Source organism: Hydra vulgaris, chromosome 12 (assembly GCF_038396675.1).
Source record: "Hydra vulgaris chromosome 12, alternate assembly HydraT2T_AEP".
Classification (NCBI taxonomy): Eukaryota; Metazoa; Cnidaria; class Hydrozoa; order Anthoathecata; family Hydridae; genus Hydra; species Hydra vulgaris.
This window is the reverse complement of record NC_088931.1, coordinates 81,257,964-81,281,101: the sequence shown is the minus strand read 5'-3', so window position 1 is coordinate 81,281,101 and position 23,138 is coordinate 81,257,964. Positions and strand designations below refer to the sequence as shown.

The following is a 23,138-nucleotide window of genomic DNA, read 5'->3' as shown; positions in this document are numbered from 1 at the left end:
TTTTGGTTTTATGACAGAGTTAATAGTTGTCACAGAAATATATTCATTTTTTTATTGCTCAACTTACCCCAAACAATTGCTCAACTTACCCCGCTGGGGTAGGTAGAGCAGCCTAATAAACTTTAGACTATATTTTCTAAAGCAAATAGAAAAATGTTTTTTTGTCTCAACCATTTTTTACCAGATCAAATTATCTTTCTAATAGTGAAAAAATTATATTAATCTGATGTACCGTTCAAGAGATCTGTTAGATTTCGTAAAAATTGCCCAACTAGCCCCGCACTACCCTATAAAAAAATAATATCCGAAAATACAGAATTTAAAGCATTAAATAATCTTGCTACCTTGAAAAAATAGTTAAAACACCTCATGCTTAATATCAAAAATTTTATTGACATGTATTAAACTTGACAACAAGATTTATACAATATTTATCAGAGCGTTTCTGACGAAAATAAAGAAATCGCATCAATTGAATTAATTATTAACAAATATAAAAACATACTTATAAACAGCTGCTATAAGCCACCTGACGGTGTGTGCAAAAATTTTAGCTTTTATTTGCAACATAATATAGTTCAATGAAAGTAACAACTGAAGTAAAAAAACTTTCTAACTGGGGATTTTAATATGGTTTTATTTATAAAGATGACAAAAAAGTGAGAAGTTTTTATTATGAAATCTTTTTAGCAGGTGCAATTCTCCATCAATCATCCAAATAGAGTAACAAAAGATTCTGCCACCATCGTTGACAGTATTTTTACTACAGACATCTTTAATAACTCCATCTGAAAAGGTATCATAAAAACTGACATTTCGGACCACTTTCCTATTTACCTAACCCTTAACACAACATTATTAAATAAAGTTAAATAAAAGACTGTAAAAATATATTTTTCTACAACGACAAAAGTTGAATGAACTTAAACATCAACTATCATTATTCGATTGGGGGTACATTAAATTTAATGACAATGAGATTAACATTTATAATAAATTCTTCGGAACATATTTTTAAGTCCTTACGGTCTTATTATAGAGCACCGCGGAAGAGCATTTAAAAGGAAGTTCACGCCTCCTTCCCTACCAATGTTATAAAATTTGCCTAGATGCGGTGTTAAACCACGGATCTCTAGCTTCTAAGGCAAGCGAGCTAGTCACTGCGCTACGGCTGCTTTAATAGTCCTAGAATTACAAAAGCTTAATAAAATCTTCAAAAATAAAGCAAAAGTTGTATATAAAATATTTGACGACTAGATCTAAAAAAGTTCGTAAAAATCTAAAAAATACTAACCTAATTAATAAGTTTAAAAACAACTCAAAGCGCCCCCTGGCAAATAACATTAGAAATAACCGGAAAATCAAAAAATCACTTAAGCTCCCAACCACAAACCATAAAACTTGAAGATTCGAATATATAGGAACCGAGCAAATTTCCAAACATATTTAATAAATTTTTTACTGAAATTGGAAACAATCTTTCTAAAAAGATTCCTATGACCAAAAGTTAGTTTGAAGACAACTTATTATAACAATAGTTATTATAATATTATATAATAAATTATATCAACACTTTATAATATTTATTATAATATTACATAATATATTATTTTATACATTATTATATTATAACATTATATAATCTATTATTTTATAATATTTATCATAATATTATATAGTATATTATAGCAATACTTATTATAACTATATTATAACAGTTTAAAGACTACTTATTATAGCAATAAGTATTCGTCTGAATTACCTCATTACGAGCCTTTAAACCTCTAAAAAGAAATAAAGCTATTGGTACTTATGAAGTAAATAGTAACATAGTTGTAGATTTTTATGAAAGTTTGAAAGATATTTTTTATAAAGTATTTAATTCATCTAGTAAACAAGCAGTTTTCAGGATCAATTGAAAATAGTTATACCAATTTACAAACAAGACAATAAAACAAACATTTACAACTATCGTTTTATTTCGGCACATTCAATTTTATCAAAATTATTAGAAAGAGTAATATATAATAGAATGTTTAAATAGGGGAGAGTGGGGAATTGGCGATCAGCTAAGCGGGAATGCAAATTAAAGATACCAGTTATACGAAATTGATCATATATATTACTTATCAACAAAAGTAATTTTTGTAAATCATAAAATTTATAAATTGTAAAATAAAAATTTGGGACAAAAGTAAAATCATTAATGTTAGAAATGTTTCTGTTTTTTTTGTTTTTTTATTTTAGGCTCCCTAAGAAGTTCTTACGGTCTTAGCACCGCGTAAGAGCATTTAATGGGAAGTTCACGCCTCTTTTCTAACCGATGTCGCAAAACTTGCCCAGAGGAGGCATTTTGAACCATCGAATCTTTATTTCTAAGGCAAGTGCCTATCACTGCGCCACGGCTGTTTAAAATTACCCTACCTACGTGGGGTAATTCCGAACACACGGTGGGTAATCACAAACGCAGTTGTGTAATAAATAATAAAATGCTAATTGAAATATTAAAGTGCAAAATTATACCTTAGTAGTTATGTATAAAATTATACCTATAGTAGTTACAACATTTATATATTTTTTTATAATGCTGTTTTGACCGTATTCTGAGTTACCCCTCGTTCGCAATTACCTCACTCTCCCCTATCTTGACTAAATTAATATACGAAAACCAAACAATTTGTCTTTAAAAAAAATATGTCAACTGAGTACCCAGTTATTCAATTTGTTAAGGAAATCTCAAAATCTTAAAAAAAAAACCATCTACATTTGAAGCTTTTGTTGATTTTTTTAAGGCTTTCGACACCAAATCTAGCAAATTGACTATAAACTTTGATAAGACAAAATACACTCTGTTTCACCCTATATCAAAAAAACTTGTTTTACAAATAACCCTGCGAAAAATTCTTTTATTTATATTCATCCTATAATATTTTAATACCGAATTTAATGCTGTTGCTGCCGTAACTCATTCGTGCATGTTTGAACAGAACTCATGGCAGCTATAACAATTTAGTTATTGGCAAGAAAGAGCCGCAGCACTTTTTGTATAAAAAAAATGTAAACTTCAAATTATGTTATATTAAAATATATGTTAAGTTTTACATTTTTACTTTTACTTGCATTGCATTTGCGGCAACATTTCCTTAATTTTGATTTACAACATTTATTTGCCGTTTTATAAAGTCTTTTGTTTATTAAATAGTGTTAATACTTGGCAGATTAGTGTGTCTTAGTGGCCGAAGTGGTTAGCTCGTTGCGCTTCCAAAGTACAACGCAAGGGTTCAAATACTCTCGCTTGCAGATAATTTTTATTTTTTGAACCTTTTCCAATTTTTAAAAATACAAAATAAAACATTATTAAAGTTCTATTGATGTTATATACATTACATATATAAAGATATTGTATACTATAACAAAAAAAGCCTAAAATTTCAATCAACACCGAAACAGGAGTATAAATTTTTCGGATTGGGCATGATATAGGGAAGAGATGTTTTTTAGATGGCGACTATTACATACACAATTGGCCTTCAATATAATTAGCAATTGCTGTTGTACTGTTGTTTATAATAAATTATTTTTAATCTTTGTTTTGATAGCCAACAATGTCAACTGACAGTCACTTTCGATCCATGTTAACATTTCTTCGATAAGATCTTTGGTCAGTTTTTTTGCTTTCAATCAATCTTTTCTGATAGAAATTTAAGGATTGCTGGTTATTTTCCCAATTATATCCTGTTTTTCCAGTTTATTTAGGGATTGCCGGTTACAGTATATGGTATACTAACTTTACACAATACTTTACCGTATAGTTGGTATACTAAATCTTAGTATACCTGTTTACTCTTATTTGTAAAAAACTTTCGGACTGACTTGATAATTTAATAATTTAAAAATGTTTTTCACTAATGTAAGTTAATACATGCAGTTATGATTAAAGTGAAAAAGTACTTATTAATTGATTGATATTCTAAAAATTTTTATACGATGCTGTTTGCGCTGTTGCTAAATAAATCTATAACAAAAGTTTGGAGCGTAGCGTTCTTGTTAAAAAAAAAAAGAAAATGAATACGTAGCTTTACAAACTTTTGAACATTCAGTTTCTGAAGAACTTGGAAAGTTTGTTAAAAAGAACTAATCAAAATCTATATTTTGACACAGTATACAAAGATTACGATGAAAAGATAGATAAATAAGAACAAGATGCAAGAACATTTTTCCATAGAAGAGTGCCATTTGCATTACCTGATTCTTTTGCTTGGAAACAATATCATGTTAATCTTACACCTACATATACACATCCATCTAATTAATGCATTAAATAACTTCCTATTTTAACAAGTATTAGTTCTTACACTTCGCCTCGGTCATTACGACCTCTTTACCTAAGTGACTACAACGTTCATTTGCCTTTCTTTCTCGCGAACTCCTTCGCAGCAATCATTAATTATTCATAATTCATAATAATTTGCAGGTGCAGTAGAAGATTTAAAACTATCTTTTAAACTGGCTTTATACTGATAAACTGCAAGGAACTTTCCTTGCCATTCTTTTGACAGTTATCTAGCTTAACTACAAGCGAATTAAAATGTTTTTTGCACACCATAATTTCCTGTAAATCTACAAACATGGTCAATTTCTTTGGAAGAATTCTGTTTTTCTCACGAGCTTCCATTTCAAAGGGTTTATCAACCATTTTTAACTAACTTTCAGGCACTCAATGAAAAGCATGGGCAAAGTTAAGTTCCGAGATCATAAGCTGAGTTGGTATCATCCACTCTGAGTTGGTATTCTCCCACAATATTTGAAATAGTCTGAAGTTGTTTTCTTATCAAAAATTTTTTTAAAGATTTTGCCTACAATCTAAATTTTCCAGTAAGTGCATCGGTAAACCAATCAAATACTAGTTTTGAATCAGTGCAGTTATGCAAATTTTCCATTTTCCAATAGAAAGCCATATTTAGTAGTTTGATTACTGCAAGTTTGGATTTGTTCTTTAGTACTTTAATTACAGCATCGAGTTTCAATTATATTGCCATCAACCTTGACAATCACGCTTCTTATTTCGAATTTGGAAGTAATTCAAGCACTATAACAAGATCACTTTGATTAATGCGCATGCGCAGGTTGCTAGATTATTCTTGACTACTCCGACTTATTAAGCTGCAAGCTTCTTAAACGAATGAATATGGAGTTTGTACAATTTTCTAGATTCAAAATGTAGAAACCGACTTGAAAACTATAAAGCAATTGACTTAGTTCTCAAGTACGCAAATGCCACACTCCATAAAAAAATGCAAGCATTTCTGATGCAATGCTTGATAATAATAAATCATGATGAGAATGATAAAGGTGATATTTCCATTGATTTCACTTCAAAAAGGTTTCAATTAATACAAGTAATAAATTGTCTCAGTTAATTAATTAAAAACTATATCTAATTAATGATAATAATTTAAAAAAATCTTTAAATAAATTATAGAAAAGTATTATTGAAACATTGCGCAAAAGTGTCTTTTTTATTGATTTAGTGAGGACCTAGTGAGGATGTGGTGCAAAACTTACTGTTACTATTTTTAAGGGGTTATCCAACCCATCAAAATTGCAAATATCAAGCTTCAAAAAAAAGACAAATTTTGGGGCAAATATGACATATAAGTAACTATAAAATGCTGGTCAAATTTTTTTTTACTCTTAATGTAGTGAAATATGAAAATTTACTTCAACCCTGCACTAATTTGTTTATTTAACTAGGGTTGTGTTTGGAAATAAAGCAAACTTGTGTGGTTCCCTCGTCGGAATCAATACTCTAACTGTAAAAGATTTGTGTAAATTTAAAGTGATCCGGACAGCTATTTCGCAATATTTTTTTTGCAAAAGGAGTTTCTTCAGAAACTATTATTAAGTAAAATTAATTTAAACAATTTGTAATGTAAAACACAGATATTGTTTTAAGTGTAAAATAGCAACGGAATACTATCACTTCATTATTATGCAGGGTCAGTTATATTGTCCGTTTGCGTCCACTTCTTATGCCACAAATGATTTTAAATTTACTTTAAAAACAAAAAAAGCAACAGAAAAACAGCAAATGGGAGGAAAAAGCCAGGGTCAATGGCTAATACATGCTAATGACTTGAACTAGGGTTTGCGGCTGATATTTCAGCTTCAGCTTTAAGCTGAACAACTTTAGCTTTAAGCTGATCAGCCTCAGCTTAAAACTGAAGCTTGTTTAAATTGCATGTTGCAGCAGTCGAAGTACCTGAGCATGGTTGGTTAGCCAGCATATTATATTTGCGACATCTTTTTTTTTTAATATTATTTTAGGTGCCCCAAGAAGTCCTTACGATCTTATCACAGAGCACCGTGGATGAGTGTTTAATTGAAAGTTTACGCTTCCTTCCTAACCGATGTCGTAAAACTTGCCCAGAGGTGGGATTTGAAACACTGATCCTTTGTTTCTAAGGCAAGTCCGCTACCACTGTGCCACGGCTGTTTAAAGATTATGAACATTGTAACAATTCAAGATGCTCAAAAAAGGATAACAACCCACCTAACCAATGAAATGTGGGAAATAGTGATGCACACTAAAAGTATTTTACATCCTTTTAAGCTGGCTCAAGTGTTTTTGATAGGTAAAAAACATTTTACTATTAGCTGTATACCATTATAATATCATCTGACAAAATGTAATGATCAAAGATGCAACTCTTTAAATAAATTTTGCGCTGAGCAATGTACTGCTATGTGATTTAAACAATAGATTTGGTTTAAGATTGATGGTAATGTAGTTGGTGAGCATTTATGAGTAGTTCCATACTATTGTATTGTTATTATCAATACAATGTTAATGTACATATAGTGATGGCAGAGATAATAAAAGGAGGTTCAACAACAATAATAATACTTTTCTTCCCTAAGACCAATATTGTTCTTACACACACAAGCACACGAACACAGTTCCGAGTTACGTTACACACAAAAAATATAAGAGAAGAAGCGTAGTGGCTTAAACATAATCAGAACATAACATTCCCCCCGTTAACTGATTTACTACGAAAAGGGGAATGTCACTTTCTTCAATAAATTAAACTTTTATGCTCGCAGTACTACATTCAATCGGGTAAAGTTTGTTAACCGTAGCGCTTCTGACTTCTAACGTAGCGCTTCTGACTTCTTTGTCAGAAGAAAGATTCACTTCGTTTATAATTCCAACTTTCCATAAAATTCGCGACTTTCGGGCATCGTCAATTAAGACAACATATCCGCGTTTGACTTTTACAGATCCATTACCTTTGGAGACTTTGGGATGTTCACGTAAATCCTTTAAATATTCTTCTTTCCAACGTGTTTTAAAATGATTTAAGACCATATTAATGTGTTTATGTTGTTCAACTATTTCGACTTGTTCACAATTCCTTGAATATTCTGCTATCGCTTCCAGATTTAACTTCCGACCAAACACTAAATGGTTAGGAGTGACCAACCTCTTCATAAACAAATGTCAATGGTTGGTTATTGATGACGCATTCGACTTCCTGAATGACTGTCATCAATTCTTCATAGGTTAGTCTAGAATTGGTGAGTACTTTCTTTAAACACCTCTTTGTTGATCGTACAAGTCTTTCGAATATTCCGTCCCACCAGGGGGTGGCCGCTACATTGAAACGCCGTTTGATTGACTTAGATGCGACAAAAGGACATGATAGTGCAAAGTAATTAGCTTTGAAAGATAACAACTCCGAGGAAGAAATATTGGAAACTTTGCATCATATGGAATTGGGGCATTCTTTAAGCGTCCTTTACATCGAACGATACCGCCCACTTTAACTAAACGCAAATCTTGCCGCAACTATTTGTAGCTCGATGCAGTCATAACGTCACGCTGGATATGTTTGATCCACATAATAATTGCTTCTTCTCGTTTATTACTTAATAACGTTAAGATCTTCAAACCATTTAGTTTTCTTAATCTCAATTTCAAATTATTCACAAAGCGTAATATCCACGCTGTGACTCTTAGTAAACGTTCATAGCTATTAAATTTTTCTATGTCAATAAAATAAAGATCTGGATAATGTACACTGCTTGAAACAATGCAAGTTAATTCTTCAGGTATTTTGGTACTTTCAAAAATTAAATCATAAACTGGCCATGCCACTGTTATATTATTTAAAAAATCTGGGCCCTTAAACTAAAAACAATTATCTTTAAAACTATTTAAAGATGATCCACGTGAAATAATATCTGCGGGGTTCCGATGTATTTCTACATACTTTCATGACTCAATGCCATAAAGTTCTCTAATTTTAAGAAGTCTATTTTGAACAAAAGACATATTTCTTAGCTCAATTTTTAATCCAATGAAGGCAAATTGTTGAATCAGTCTAACAAATAATCCAAGACATTAATTATCAATTCGGCTAGTAATAAAATGGTACTAAGTTCAAGACGAGGTACAGTTGTTTTACTTAATAAGGCTACCCTCGATTTAGAGGCAATCAAAGTAGAACAAGAATATGTCTCATCAAAAATTCGAATATAGATACAACATCTTTATGCCTTATTGCTTGCATCGGAGAAACCATGAAGTTCGAGTTTATAGTTAGGCAAAAAATTTGAAGAGTTAAGATACCACCGTGGAACCATCACATTGCTTGATGAAAGAAAATCATTTAAAATAGATTGCCACTCGGTTAAATTTTCTCTATTAAGGTAATCTTCCCAACCCATTTTGCTAACACTTAAATTTTGGAACAATACTTTTAATTTGACTACCACTGGATTTATAAGTCTTAATGGATCATAAATACTTGCTTAAAAAATTTAAGAACTTCGTTTTTCTTCGGAATATCAACTGCCATCTTCATTAAATCTTTAAAGTAAAAAATTACAATATCCTTTTGTTTGTCCCAGGAAACACCAAGGACTTTAGTTTCAGGTTTAGGTGTAAAGTCACTTTCACAAAAGACATCTTCTAATACCTTAGAGTTTGATTCGAATTTTCGAAGGTTAAAACCACCTTCCTTTAATATCGATTTACACCACCTATAAAAGTTTATGCCATTATTAACTTCATCAATGCAAGAGATAAAATAATCATGAACTTCATCAGTACTAGAGTTCAAATCATCATCCACATGAAGGCTTTGTAAAAGTTTAAGAATATAAGAGGGGTAACTGTTTAAATACTTTTCCACACGTAATTTTAAAGTAGCATTAAGCAAAAAAGGTGAAGAAGTAAAACCAAACAAAACTCTACAAAGTCGAAATGTTGCAAGCTTTGCATCTGGTAACATATTAAAATGAAGGTTTTCAATGCCATCAAATCATAAAAATTGTACATAATCGCGACACATTTCACTAAATCACCTATGTCCAAATCATGATTTAAAACTTTTTCAATGATGCCATGGGATAGCTGATCTTTAATAATGTTGTTTTAGGAGTTAAACAAATCCTCATATTTTGAAAGTTTTTTAGTAAGAAACTGTATACGGTTAACACATAAAGAATAGTTGTCAGGCAGGTTTCATCAAAAAATGAGCTATTTTGAAATTCCTGCGAAATAAGGTTATTCTCTTTGCAGCTATCACTACAGCACCATAAGTCATTTAAAGCATCCTTCAAAATTACACCTTTTTCAACAAATTCAGGTTGAACTTTTAAAACATGAGTGGTATTTACACTTCAACTATTATCTCCTTCGTCACACACAAATCCACTAAGAACATATCCACCAAGTTTAAATTTCAATGCAACTGGACCTGACTAACTGCGAACTGTAGTGTTATCAAAAAAATTCCAATAAAAGTCTGTTCCAACAAGAATATCAATGTCTAGAGAACAATTTCCTGTAACACAAATATCTTTCACAAAGCAAGATATGAAAATGGAAAAATCATTCAAACCTTTAACACTAAAACGAACCTTTCCAGTAATTCCTGGAAAGTTTCCAAAACTGTTTATAATTATTTCTTTATTATCTATTGTTTGTAAATTGAACTTTGTACGTAATGCTGGTGAAATATAACTCAGTTGTGAACAACTATTAAAGAGTATACGGGTAGGATTAGAAAGTTTTTTTATTTGACATTGCTGTAACTTGAGCTGTTTGTAGCAACACTGAATGTGCATACTTTGTTAATGTACCAGCTACTAATGATGACTTTCCTTCTTCCTGACTGTCGTTTTTTTGTGGAAGAGATTTTTCATTACACATTGATGCATGATGAAAATTTGAACAGTTAAAGCATTTCATTTTTGTTGCACAATTTTTGGCAAGATGTCCAAGCTTCAAACATTTAAAACACCTACGTTTTTTTTTTTAAATTTGTTTTCCTGCAATCAAATTGGTCACTGTTTTACAATTCTGAGATCTAAGGTTCCACTTGAGTACAATGTTTCAGCCGTAAAATAATTTTCTTCTCTGTTAAAGTTACTTTTTTCACGCGCTTGAATCTCTGTTTTTAAGACATTTAATACAGATTTAATGTTCCAGCAGTCAACATCATTAAATTTTCTTGAAATAATCAAGTTAAGTTCTTCTGGAATCTTCTGCATCAAAACAGGAATAAGAAGAGGTCCATACTGCGGAGAGCCAATGTTTAAATTTTCTAAGCTCCTGATTTGAATTTCGAGATTGTCATAGATTTGACGAAGAGAAGAAATATTCCTTAAGTTGCTAACTTTTTCTAAGGATAACAGTGCTCGCATATGAGATGATATAAGTAGCTGCTTATTATCGAAACGCTCTTTCAATAAACTAATAGCAACTTTATAGTTGTCATGTGTAAGGGCAAGTCCAAGTTGAAAGAGCCTGACCTTCTAAAAGGTTACGAAGATATGTTAACTTCTGTATTGAACTTAAGTCCTCATTGCTGCCTACAGCACATTGAAAATTTTCATAAAATGTTTGCCAGTTTTCAGGCTTGCCATCAAAGGAGTGTAATTTTAAAGGTGGAAGCTTTACCATGGAATTACTTTTGTTAGAATTACTGATGACATCATCTGGTTTAGTGTTAAGCTGTTTATTAATAAATTTATTAATTTTAGCAAGTTTTGTACGATAAAATATGACAAAATCTGTAGCTAAATTTTCTTCTTCTTGTAGTTCAGTTTCATTTTCAATTAAATATATGATTTCTTCATTTAAATGTTGTACTTTGGTAAATTTTTCAATAAGAGTGTCACGTAAACTAGTCAGGATATCAATGGTGTTATCATCTGAATTGAAGTTCTCAATGCCTTTAAAAACCTTATCAATAAGACGCTTCACAGAATTAATATTGGTAGTACGAACTCTACGTTTGCCTACTAAACTTGTTGACATTCTTATAAACAAAGATGACAATAAAATACAATAAATTGACACACGATCTGTTCAGAATCAAGATAAATGTCACGCTAATGTTGCGGTCAAATATTAGATATGATATACATTCCAAAAAATGGTAAAGGTTGGATTTCTTACAAAAATTTTTAATTCTTTGAACGCAAAAAAATTGCTAAGAACACAAACTTATTACTTAAATACACCTTGTTAATCCAGGGACTTCAGTATAGTAATACAGTTATTCGTAAATTAATCCAACTCCAAATAAAGAAATCGCTTAACTGATCGTTTTAAATCTCTACATCAAACGATTTGTTGAATTTTGAGCTTACAACCAAATATCTATCTAGCTCTTTCCGTGGGCTCCAAATATTGTATTGTTATTATCAATACAATGCTAATGTACATATAGTGATAGCAGAGATAATAAAAGGAGGTTTAACAACAATAATAATAATACTTTTCTTCCCTAAGACCAATATTGCTCTTACACACATAACCACACGAACAAAGTTCCGTGTTACACACAAAAAATATAAGAGAAAAAGTGTAGCGGCTTAAACATACTCAGAACTAGGGCTTCTCATTTCCCGCAATTTTCAAATCCCGGGATTCCGGGATAAAAAATTTTGTATTCCCGGGATCCCGGGATCCCGGCAATTTTTTATAAGCACAAATTAAAAGAAAAAATTATCTTATAAATATAAAAATAACACAAAAATCAGTTTTAATTCAAGATCATAAACAAAAAATACAAAATAATTATGAAAATAAAATAAACAAAATAAAAACAAACTTCATGAAAGTTATTATAATTAATTATTTTTAAAAAAGTTTTTTAAAAAGCACAAATAATTAATAGAGTTATCACTTAATGATGACCGCATTTTTGTGACAAATAGACCAGCAGCAGAAAAAGCTCTTTCAGATTCAACCGAAGTCGATGGGATGGTCATCAAAGCATTAAATAATTTGTCCAAATTACTGGTGCGCCTTCCGGTAATTTCGAAAATATTTATTTCTTTTATGATGTTTTTAACATCATAGGAAATGTATTCTGCACTCTCGATTCGCGTTACATTCAAAATTGCATCATCCAATTTCTGTTGGAGGTTAGAAGACCTAGTTAAGTGAATTGGCTCTTCCAACATTAAAGCACCAGCCTCATCATCACTACTATTAATTATTTCTTCGATATCAGCAGAAGTACTTCTTGCGCCAGTATCCGAATCCAAAATAAAAAGTTTAGCAAATAATTTCTTAGCTGTAGAATATAATGCAGATTTAGAAGGCAATGTCATTACCGAATCTATTTCCGATGGATATTGATAATTTTTCGGATTATTTAAATATTTTACTAAACCAACTAAATTTTTATTCCGTCGTTCGACTACTCTCTGTCGCACAGATTGAAGCATTTTAGAAGAAAAACTATTTTTATTCTTGCTCAAGTCATCCAGTATGAATAATAATACACCCTCTGCTTCAAGTAGTGTGGCGTTTCTTCGGCCAAGTCTGTCAATGCCAATTTTTAGTGGTTGCAACGCCGTTATTACAACGTTAATTAGTAAATATTCTTGCTCCGAAATGTTGTCAATATTAAGAGTTCGCAATTTTAAGTCCATTAAGGCTTTCAATATACAAGTTTTTAAGGCAATAAATCGTTCGAGCATTGCAAGAAGGCTGTTCCACCTTGTTTTTACATCCAGTATCAACTTAAGTTCTTTATTGTACTCAATTCCAACGTATTTTTGGAGAATTTCATTTTTAAGTGATGATTTACGAAACATTCGCACCATTTTTCGGACTTTCTGAATTATTTGAGCAATACTAACATTATCTTGTAGCTCATCATTGAATTCTACGTTTCTTAAATTAAATAAATCGCCGTATTGACTTGATTGACAATCAAATGAAGTTACATACTCGCTGTCGATCTCTTCATTCTCGTTCTCACTCTCATCATCTTCACTATTATTGTCTTCTTCCAGATTTTGACTATCAAATTCGTTATGCTCACTATCTGATGCATCTAAAATTCTAGCTTTTTTGTAGAGAACATTACAAACTGATAAATGCAGACCATGTGCATAACATAATTGGTGCTCAATACCGCTTAATCTTCCAAATTTTTTCATAACCGTCAGTTACACTAGAAATGGTTCTTTGTAGATAAATTAAATTCCGATAACTTAGTTTCAACCATATCAACTATTTTTTCCGCAGGAAGTGCACCGAATATTCTAATCATGCCCAGGTTCCAAAACTTAGTTAAGGAATGCACATTTATATTCATATAGCGACGGTTTTTTAACGAAGTGTATTCGTCCATCGAAATAGAGAATCTTGCGCCATCTGAAATTAGCATAGTCATTTCCTTAATCACAACTTGTTTTGCTAAATGGTATTGGCTTTTTACCATACTCATAACATGTGAAGGGTTTTTAGGTAATATCATACCTTTATCAGATAAAGTTTTTCTTATATATTCGGATTTTGTAATGCTATTAATAGAAAATCCATCGACAGCAGCCATCTTTGAAACAATTTCTTCAATAGATTTCTCTTTTACAAACGAAGTGATTTTACGTTGGACATTTCCTAATTTAAAAGCTGTGTTTTCTTCATGTGGTCTTTTCTTATTAACTTCAATTTCAATTTCCTTGTGAACATTTTTTAAATGACAAAGAAGTCCACTTGTAGAGAATCCTTTACACATTATTGTTGCTTTGCATTTATTGCAAATAGCTGATTCTGTTTTTTTTTCGCGTGTAAAATATTTCCAAGCTTTTGATCCACTTTCACTTGCCATGATAGGGTTATCTAATTTGATATTTTACATTATAGCAATGAAAAATGAATTAAATACTGCATTATAAAAAATTTGTTATAAAAAATTTAACAACTTACAATTTGCTTTCTGATCCTGAAACTTCGATTAAATTAATAAATCAAGGCCAATAAATCAATTAATTCTATCTAGCTAATATATAAACCTAAACGAAAATTTCTTGCCATCTATATTATGTTTTTTAATTAAGCGAAAATCCCCGGAAATTTGGGTCGAAATCCCGGGATTGCGGGATGCAATTTTACTACCGGGATCCCGGGAAAACGGGATCCCGGGATCCCGTTTGAGAAGCCCTACTCAGAACACATCAAATACCATCTCAATAGGTTTTAGTATTCATACACTCTTAGGAGTCGCACATGATCTAAAAACCAAGTACCAAAAGCACATCCTGGCGTTATTATTAGAAGAAATAGTTATCAAAATATCTTAGCAATGATAGATGATGAGGAGGAGATGGAGGAAGAGGATCATATGGATGTGCGGTAATACAACTAAAATGTATCTTCTGTATCTATACAACTTCTGTATCGCAACGCGTTTGTTCGGTAAAGCATCTCTTGTTTGTTATTGCAACTTTTTTTTCGCTATTGCAACTCCGTATTCGGTTTTGCAACTTGAATAATCTTATTTTTTTTATTAAGTGGTTACGTCGCCAGCCGGCACAAAAAAAATTTCGCTCAAAGTTATTATATATGGGCAGAGAAAATTTTGTTTGGTGAGTGTAGCAAAATATACTAGTATTAAAACAAAATTATATTTTTAGGAAGTAAATTTATGGAAATCTAATATATATAGCAGTAGCCTATACAATTACACATGTGTTTAAAGTTGTAAAATTCTTTTACTTAATTTTTATTTACAAAATTAAGACGAAAAAAGCACTTAATTTAAAAGTGTATATACTTTTTTGAGTAAAATCAATTTTAAAGTTTATTCAACTTTACAAAACAATTTGTGATATACCTTAAAGGTATGAGCTGGCTAAAATCAAAGTGATGTACATCGATTTCTACTCAATAATTGAGTAAATGTTTATTTAAACCATTCTGATTCTAGATAGGGTAAAGCGGGGTAATAAGATCAGAGGGACAATAAGATCTTTTTGAACAGAGCTAATACTAAATTCCTTTATGCTATTGTGTAAATAATAATTTACTAAGTTTTTCATGATAAGTATTTACTTACTACGTAAGCGAGTAGTTTAAATCATTTCTTGGACTAACAACTAATTTTTTACCATGATTAATTTGGTTTTCAATATCGACGTTTTTTACGGCAGTTTTTAATTTTGTTCGAAGTTTATGAAAAACTTTTCCAATATCGGTGCTCCTTAGTTTTTAATTAAAATGTCTATAACAAGTTGTTTGCTTTTATTTTTCTTGAAAGTAAAGTACTATCTAAGTTTAGTAAGTCTTTTTTTAAAGTTACACATTCTACTTAAGTAATATTTAGACATAAAAATAATAATTTAAATGTCATATTTATTTTAGTAAAAATTATTGAGTCATTGAGCCGTCTAATCAAGGTTTTGACATTTTAAACATATACCTTTAAAATTACCTTGCACACAATTTTTTTTTTGTTATACTAGCAAAGGTAAGACTTATTTGAGATACTTGTTACAAAAAATTTTATTTATTAGTTTACTTAGAGTATAAAACTTTTATTTTAAAACAAGTAGGTCTTAATGCCCTCCATGACTAGTAAAAAATGGCAAAACTCTCTAATAAATTTAAATCAGCTATAAATTTCATACTATTTAATTTAAAAACTATGACTAAAATTAAAAGCAACTTTTTAATGTAAAAATAAATTTTGTAAATGTGTTTTTGAAAATAAGTTTTTTTTTTTTTTTTAGAATGGTTGAACATCCAAAAAGTTAAAGCAGGGAGGAAGGAAATCCTACTCAAATAGCTGGGAAATGATAGATGCCTGCAGTTCTGTTTTGAATAAAGAAATGTCAATAAACCAGTCATCCAAACATTTTTGGTGTGACAGGAGAGCTCTTTCAAAAAGAGTAAACGGTGAACTATCAGTCGACTCTCATCCATGACGAAAAACAGTTTTGACCGCACAGCAAGAAAAAGAGCTGTCAGAATGTATTATTTTAATGGCTGATTGGGGATGGGGTTTTACTAGAGGTGAAGTAAAAGATCTGATACAAGATTTTATTAAAACAAACAGTATTGATACACCATTAATAGATTCTCGACCAAATAAAGACTGGTTGCATGCTTTCTTGCAAAGAAATCCCTAAATTACGCCAAGAAAAACTGAACATTTAAGCAATTCAAGAAACCATGCTGAAAATCCTGAGACCATCAAAATTTGGTTTAATCTAGTCAAAAAAACATTAAAAAACGCAGGAATTAATAACCTTCCTAGTCAAATATTCAATTCTGATGAATCAGGGTTCATCACTGACCCAAAGGAGCAAATTGTATTAGCAAAACGAGGTGCTTTTCGAGTGTCGTAAAGCATTGGTGGATCAGACCGGGAGCAAATTACTGTCAGTTGTGCATGTTCTGCTAGTGGGCATATATTGCCACCATATATTATCTACAAAGGAAAAAATGTGTATATAGACTGGGTTAAAAGTGGCCCTGATGGAGCTGTTTATACTACTAGTAGTAAGGGCTGGATGGAGCGCCCTCATTTTTTAGAATGGTTTCAAAGCATATTTCTAAATGTATACAAAGCATCTTGCAAACCGCCCACGTGTTCTTATATTTGATGGTCATATTTCTTATACTAGCTCCCCACTTATTGATTTGGCAAAAAAAAATAATGTTATTTTCCTACGCATTCCTGCTCATCTCACCCATCTTCTTCAACCTTTAGACACATCACAGGCCTTGTTAAGAAGCGTTACGCAGCCCGCATTTTGCTTGCGAAAAGGCAATTTGTCTACGCGTTTAGCAGTTTTGCGCTACGCAAAAACTTATATCTTTTAAAATATTTAAATTATCTTTTGATTGTCGTTTGCGTGACGTTTATTCAGAAGAAATAAAGTCGTAATTAAATTTAACCGCAATTGTAAGCTAATTTTTTGTTGAAGAAACAGTTTGTTTCATAATTTTTTTTTGTCGTTGTTAAAAATTAGTTGAAAAAAATAAAGTGTTTTAAGTTTTATCTTAAGGAATTAAATATATCAATTCCTTTTAAATTTAAAAATTATTTTTGTCCTAATAGTTTAAAAAGTGCACGATTTATTTTGATGTAAATATTTTATCAATAAGATATTTTGTTTATTGTTAATTCAATAACGTAAAGTTTTAATGACGTTCGTTTAATTTATGAAAATAAATTATGATCACGAATATGTTATCGGTAACTAATAAATAACAAAAAAAAAACTCTTTATTGCTTAAAAACATTATTAAAAAGAGTTCACAAATTAAATAAGAAAAAATTTATTAACAGTTAATAAAATAACCAAAAACCAACTGTAAAATCATAAGAAAATAAACAAACATTATTTTACGTTTCATGAAAAAAATATTTTTTTTCATGAAACGTTAATAAAATAACTTTAATTACAATGCGGTACTTGAAAAGACGCTAGTGACGCAATATAACTTCTAACAATTCAAAATATATTTGCTGAGTTGAGTTAGTTAGAAATGCGTTACGCAATTTTGCTACTCAGCGAAATCTCGTAACAAGGCCTGCATCAGTTTTTCGACCTGTAAAATGTAAATGGCAAAGTTTGCTTATAAAATATGCAAGAACACATAATGGACCAGTGTGCAAGAAACATTTTCCAGGGCTACTACATACCCTTTTTCAGAGTTCCTTTACTATGGAACAAGTCAAAAGTGGTTTTAAGGGAACTGGCATTTTCCATCTTAAGAAAGATGCTATTGACACACGTTTATTTAATCAGTGTTTTCAGTCACCAGTTAAGAAACCGACATTCTCAACTAATCATCTCACAAGATCATGTTCAATGCATAATCTTCAAAGCATTTGTGTTAACGATGCTCCCATTTCAACATCAATATCATCTGCTTCATCATTACCAGTTTCTACATCGACTTCCTCTATCAAAGATTTTTTTCTTAAGCAATTACAGTCTAAATGTGCAGAAACCTCTCTTCATGGAAGATCTGCACGGGTTAAAAGGTTTCGCTATAGTGAAAGTTTAACATCAGAAGCATGTTTAAAACAAACAAGAGAAGCTTCAAATAAAAATTGAAGAAAAAAATAATAATAATAAAAATGATAATGATGACAACAGCAATATTGTATGTCCTGAATGTGGTTGCTGTGGAGATAAAGGTAATCAGTGGGTGTGCTGCGATGTTTGTGACATTTGGTATCATGTAAAATGTACTACGATAACTGAATTAGATGATGTTAAAGTCATGGAGTGGAAGTGTAGTAATTGTTCTAAGCTTTTGTAAAAATATAATCTTAAAAGTTATTATTTTTTAATTGACTCCTTTTTAAATATTTGTTTTCACACAGTTTTATGATATTTTTAAGTTCGTCAAAAGTTTTTTAATCTTATTTAAGTATTCTAAAAATATGATCAAGTAAAGTATACAGACCCCTCATTTTAGGGAAAGTGAAATCTTACATGATTGTAACTTTTAAACATAGGGTTATTTGATCAAATTAAAAAACCTGCTGATAAATTTAAATGTTTTATAAAATAGTAAAAAAAAAATTATTAGCTCAATGCCCACATTTCGGGTAATAGTGTCAAAATTTTGAGATATTTCAGTTCCCAGCCTAAAAATAACCACAATATTACACGTTAAGCATAGAAACTTAAGATAAATTAAAAATAAATTAAAAAAAGAAATGATTATGTAATTATTTTACAGAAAAAACAAGATATAGGATAATGGTCTCTATAAGTTTGCATATTTCGACGATATATGAAATAAAAAATAATTAAGTTAATTTCATTCGTGTTTGACTCAAAAGTTAACCATAATGTTTCAAATAGTTTTTACTAAAGATTTTATAAAGTAATACTATGTTTTTGTTATTATTAAGAAAATAAAGTTACTAAAGAGTCAGAATTTTTCGCTACTGGATCACTAATGAAGAGCACATATCAAGTGCAAGGGGGGTCAAGATTTTGTAGTAATAGGGGGGGGGAGGGGGAGGGGAAGGCATTTTTTTTCAATTTGGTGGATCCTGACCACCTATGAAATAGAACGGGGGGGGGGGTTAATTTTCAGTTTTGATGATTTTTAAGCAGGCAAGTTCATAATTTTTTTTGCTGATTTTATATAGCCTCTTTAATTTACTCACGTAATTTAGACAAAGTGCTGTGTTAATATAAAAGTTTACAAAAAAAAAATTGCAAATGTCTAAGGGAGCAATTGCCTCCCCCTTACTATGGATCCACCCTTGGCATAGATCCGTGGTTAGTCACCACACACCACTAATTGGATTTGAAATTTATTTTATTTATATAATGAATAGCTATAGACAATAGGTTTAACTTGGTATAAATTATATCGTCTATAAAGGATTACTACAATAGTCAAATTATAATGTATACCTGTATTACTTATAATTTTTTGATTGGCATATTTAATAATAACTTCTTGAATACTCATTTTTAGACCACATTTCTTATACGAATATAAATTAGAATTAGTTAAATTGTTCTAACAGTAAATATTTTTTTTGAAAAGTCTTTTTTTTCCCCCAAACAATTATATAGGCCCTTTTATATAGACCCAAAAGTTCACCTTTCGGAGCTACAATAATTGGGGCTTTTGTTTTTGTAAAATATCATACACTTGTGTTTACTTGAACAAAGTTTTAGCTTTATAGTATTTTATTCCTGGTCGAAATTCTACTGTACCGTATTTTACCGTATACCGTAAGAAAGGTTTTGGAATAAGTGGAGATAGAAGTGATAAATAGGTGTGTTAAGACATACTTGACATTTTATATAATTTTGAAGGCACTTTAATTACAAAAAGGGACAATATTTAAGTTATCAAATAAAATTTTAACAATTGTGCTAAGTCTTGGTAAAAATATATACATTCAATATACTTGGTCTTATTGCCCCCTTTTTTATTTTTTGCAATTTTTTTTTATTACTTTTTACCAGTCTTGGCACTATACAAAACTTTTATTTTTCCGTATAAATGCTATGCCTCGTATACAAAAATGTTGTCTGTCTCTAGGAAAAAAAATATTCGTGAACTTCACAATATTCATTTTTTACAATAGAAAAATCTAAAAGTATATGAAAAAAGTGGTCTTAATGCCCTCCTTTGCCCTAGTTAGAATCTAAGTGGAGAAAGTCAACTTCTACTTATAATTTCACCTAAAACATTGCGATATTAACCAGCTTATAATAATATTATTGATAATATAGTATTTGCCTATAATAATAATATTACTATTAACATACTGGTTAGAATCAGAGTGGTTTAAGTCACTTTTAAGTTGATATAAAAGTTATAACTTTTATTTCTTTAGTATATGCCTATTTAGTTTATTCTTTTTGTTTTACAATGTTAAAAGATTTTTCTCGTTTAGATTACACTCACTTCTAAAATTCGTTGTTTTACTCAATTAATAAAAAAATTTCAAATCTTTTATTATTTTTATATGTATTAAAGCAATATGTCTGACGAAAACTTTTAATCATACTCCAACATTATTATATTTCGTTTCTTCAAAAGATAATTTTAAAAACAGAGTTTTAAATTATCTTTTGAAGAAACAAAAGATAATAATGTTGGAATAAAAAAAAGTTAATTTTAAAAACAGAAGTAGGAAATCTTTAGTTTTTTGACAGTTTTCATTAAACTACATGCTCTATTTTAATTATTTTTTAACTTATGGCTCTGCGAGGAAAAACTTTTGATCTTATTTGTTTTGTTTATTAGTGAAATTTAGCGTTGCATAGTTTATAAACAATCCCTAAGCAAATCCACTCTTATACCAAAGAAATTCACTAATACTTTAATTCTTGCTTTTTCTATTCTTTATTTCTAGAAATTCATGAAAAACACGATTATTTTACCTAATTTTTAAATTATTAATTAGTTTTTCAGACTAGTCCTAAAAGTTAGTTATAATTATGATAATTAAGCAACTATAATTTTATTGTAGTGAAAATATTGTTATCGCACAATCAAACAAAATGTAGTAGGCAGAATTTAAAAAAAAAAGACTTGAAATAAAGAGATAAAGAAAGAAAGTTTAGCTTTTTACCTTCCCTCTTCCGGGGAAAATAAAAAACTAAATTGTGCCCTCTAAAGAACTTTCAGATATTCTGTGATTGTTATAAAGTTCAAATTTCTAAAAGTTATTTATAAATTTATTTCTTGTTTTTTAAGGAAAAAGATGGATGTTTTTAAGCTACTGTATCATACTTTTGAAATTCCTCGCTTTATTGATGTCAGTATCTGAAGTCTTGCAACAGCATACTTTTTAATAATATTTAACTCAATATCACATCATGTGCAAAAATGCGTATTTAAATACAATTAAAACATGTCATTTCTCAGAAAAATTTAAAAGTGCTTATTTAAATTTTTCTAAAAAACGCATGTACTTTTTTAATCCTTTTAGTCGGACAATGAAGATTTGTTATCGAAATAACATTTTAAAGTTTAAAAATCTTCATCAACAATCACAACACAGACTAATTTGCATGGTTTTAAAGTTTATATCAATTTGATATACTTAAAATTTATTGATATATTTAAAATTTATATCAATTTGATCCTGTATATTTGTACAAAGATATCTTAAGGTTTTTTTATAATTTATTTTGCTCTTATTGCATTTATATTTTTATGTATATAATATTCATAATTTGTATTTAAACAATATTCATAATTTATATGTACATAATGTTAATAATTTATATGTATATAATATTCATATTTTATATCTATATATCATGGATGCAGAGTCCCAAAAAGTACTCCGGATTTGAAATTTACAAACAGTTTACTTCTTTCTAGTTTTTGGTATCCAGTAGCTTTAAAAAAATAAAAAAGCTTATGGGCTACTAATGGGGAAAAATCAAGACTTATAGGTCAGAGGAACAATAAATTTTTGAACCCGGAGTTCTTAGGTATAATGGCGCAAGGGCTCCGGGCTTAAAACAATAGGTTTTTAAGCCCGGAAATAAATCCAAGTCATTAAATATCATAATTGTTTTTCTTATAGCAGATCATTAATCAACCAACATGTTTAGAGCTTCTGGACACCAGAGACCATGAAAAAATAAAATTATAAAGTCATAGTTCTTTTGGGACTCCGCATTCCTGATTTTTAAATGGTAAGACAATATATATATATATACATATATATAATATATATATATATATATATATATATATATATATATATATATATATATATATATATATATATATATATGTATATATATATATATATATATATATATATATATATATATATATTTATATATATATATATATTTATATATATATTTATATTTATACAAGTTTAAGCATGTACTATATTAAATATATCTTCACATTTAGTGTCTTTTTACAACATTACAGTCTATGTGAAAGATTTAAAAAAGCTTCATCAACTTACAACAACAGACTCTAGATTCCTATTTGAGACTGAATTTAGACTCAAAAGGTTGTGATAAAATCCTGAAGATTTTTTGTATTTTGAGTTTACAATTGTAAGATTTTTTGTATTTTGAGTTTTTAAATATTTTAAATACGTTACTATTAAAAAAGTTTGTTAAATTGCACTTGCGTGCACTTACTTGTATATACTAGTTTAAAAAAATTTATTATATATTAGCTAGGTTACTGATTTAAGACAAAGTTAATTGATTAAATCTTTTTTACAATATAAAAAATTCAATTAAGTTTAACAAGCTATTAAAATTTATCAAAATATTAAATTTGTCTCATGCAATGTCTTATGAATCTACAATTGTAGGATTGTTAGCTGTAAGGTGAATGG

At 29.7% G+C, this 23,138-nt stretch overlaps 1 long non-coding RNA gene across 1 annotated transcript; it reads left to right on the top strand.

The window, feature by feature from the left end:
• The first annotated feature begins 21,779 nt into the window (after positions 1-21,779).
• Positions 21,780-22,842, top strand: LOC136088539 (uncharacterized). The gene is made up of 3 exons (XR_010642247.1): positions 21,780-21,933; positions 22,356-22,467; positions 22,697-22,842. It is a non-coding gene; the product is annotated as an uncharacterized LOC136088539 (long non-coding RNA).
• The last annotated feature ends 296 nt before the right edge of the window (positions 22,843-23,138 follow it).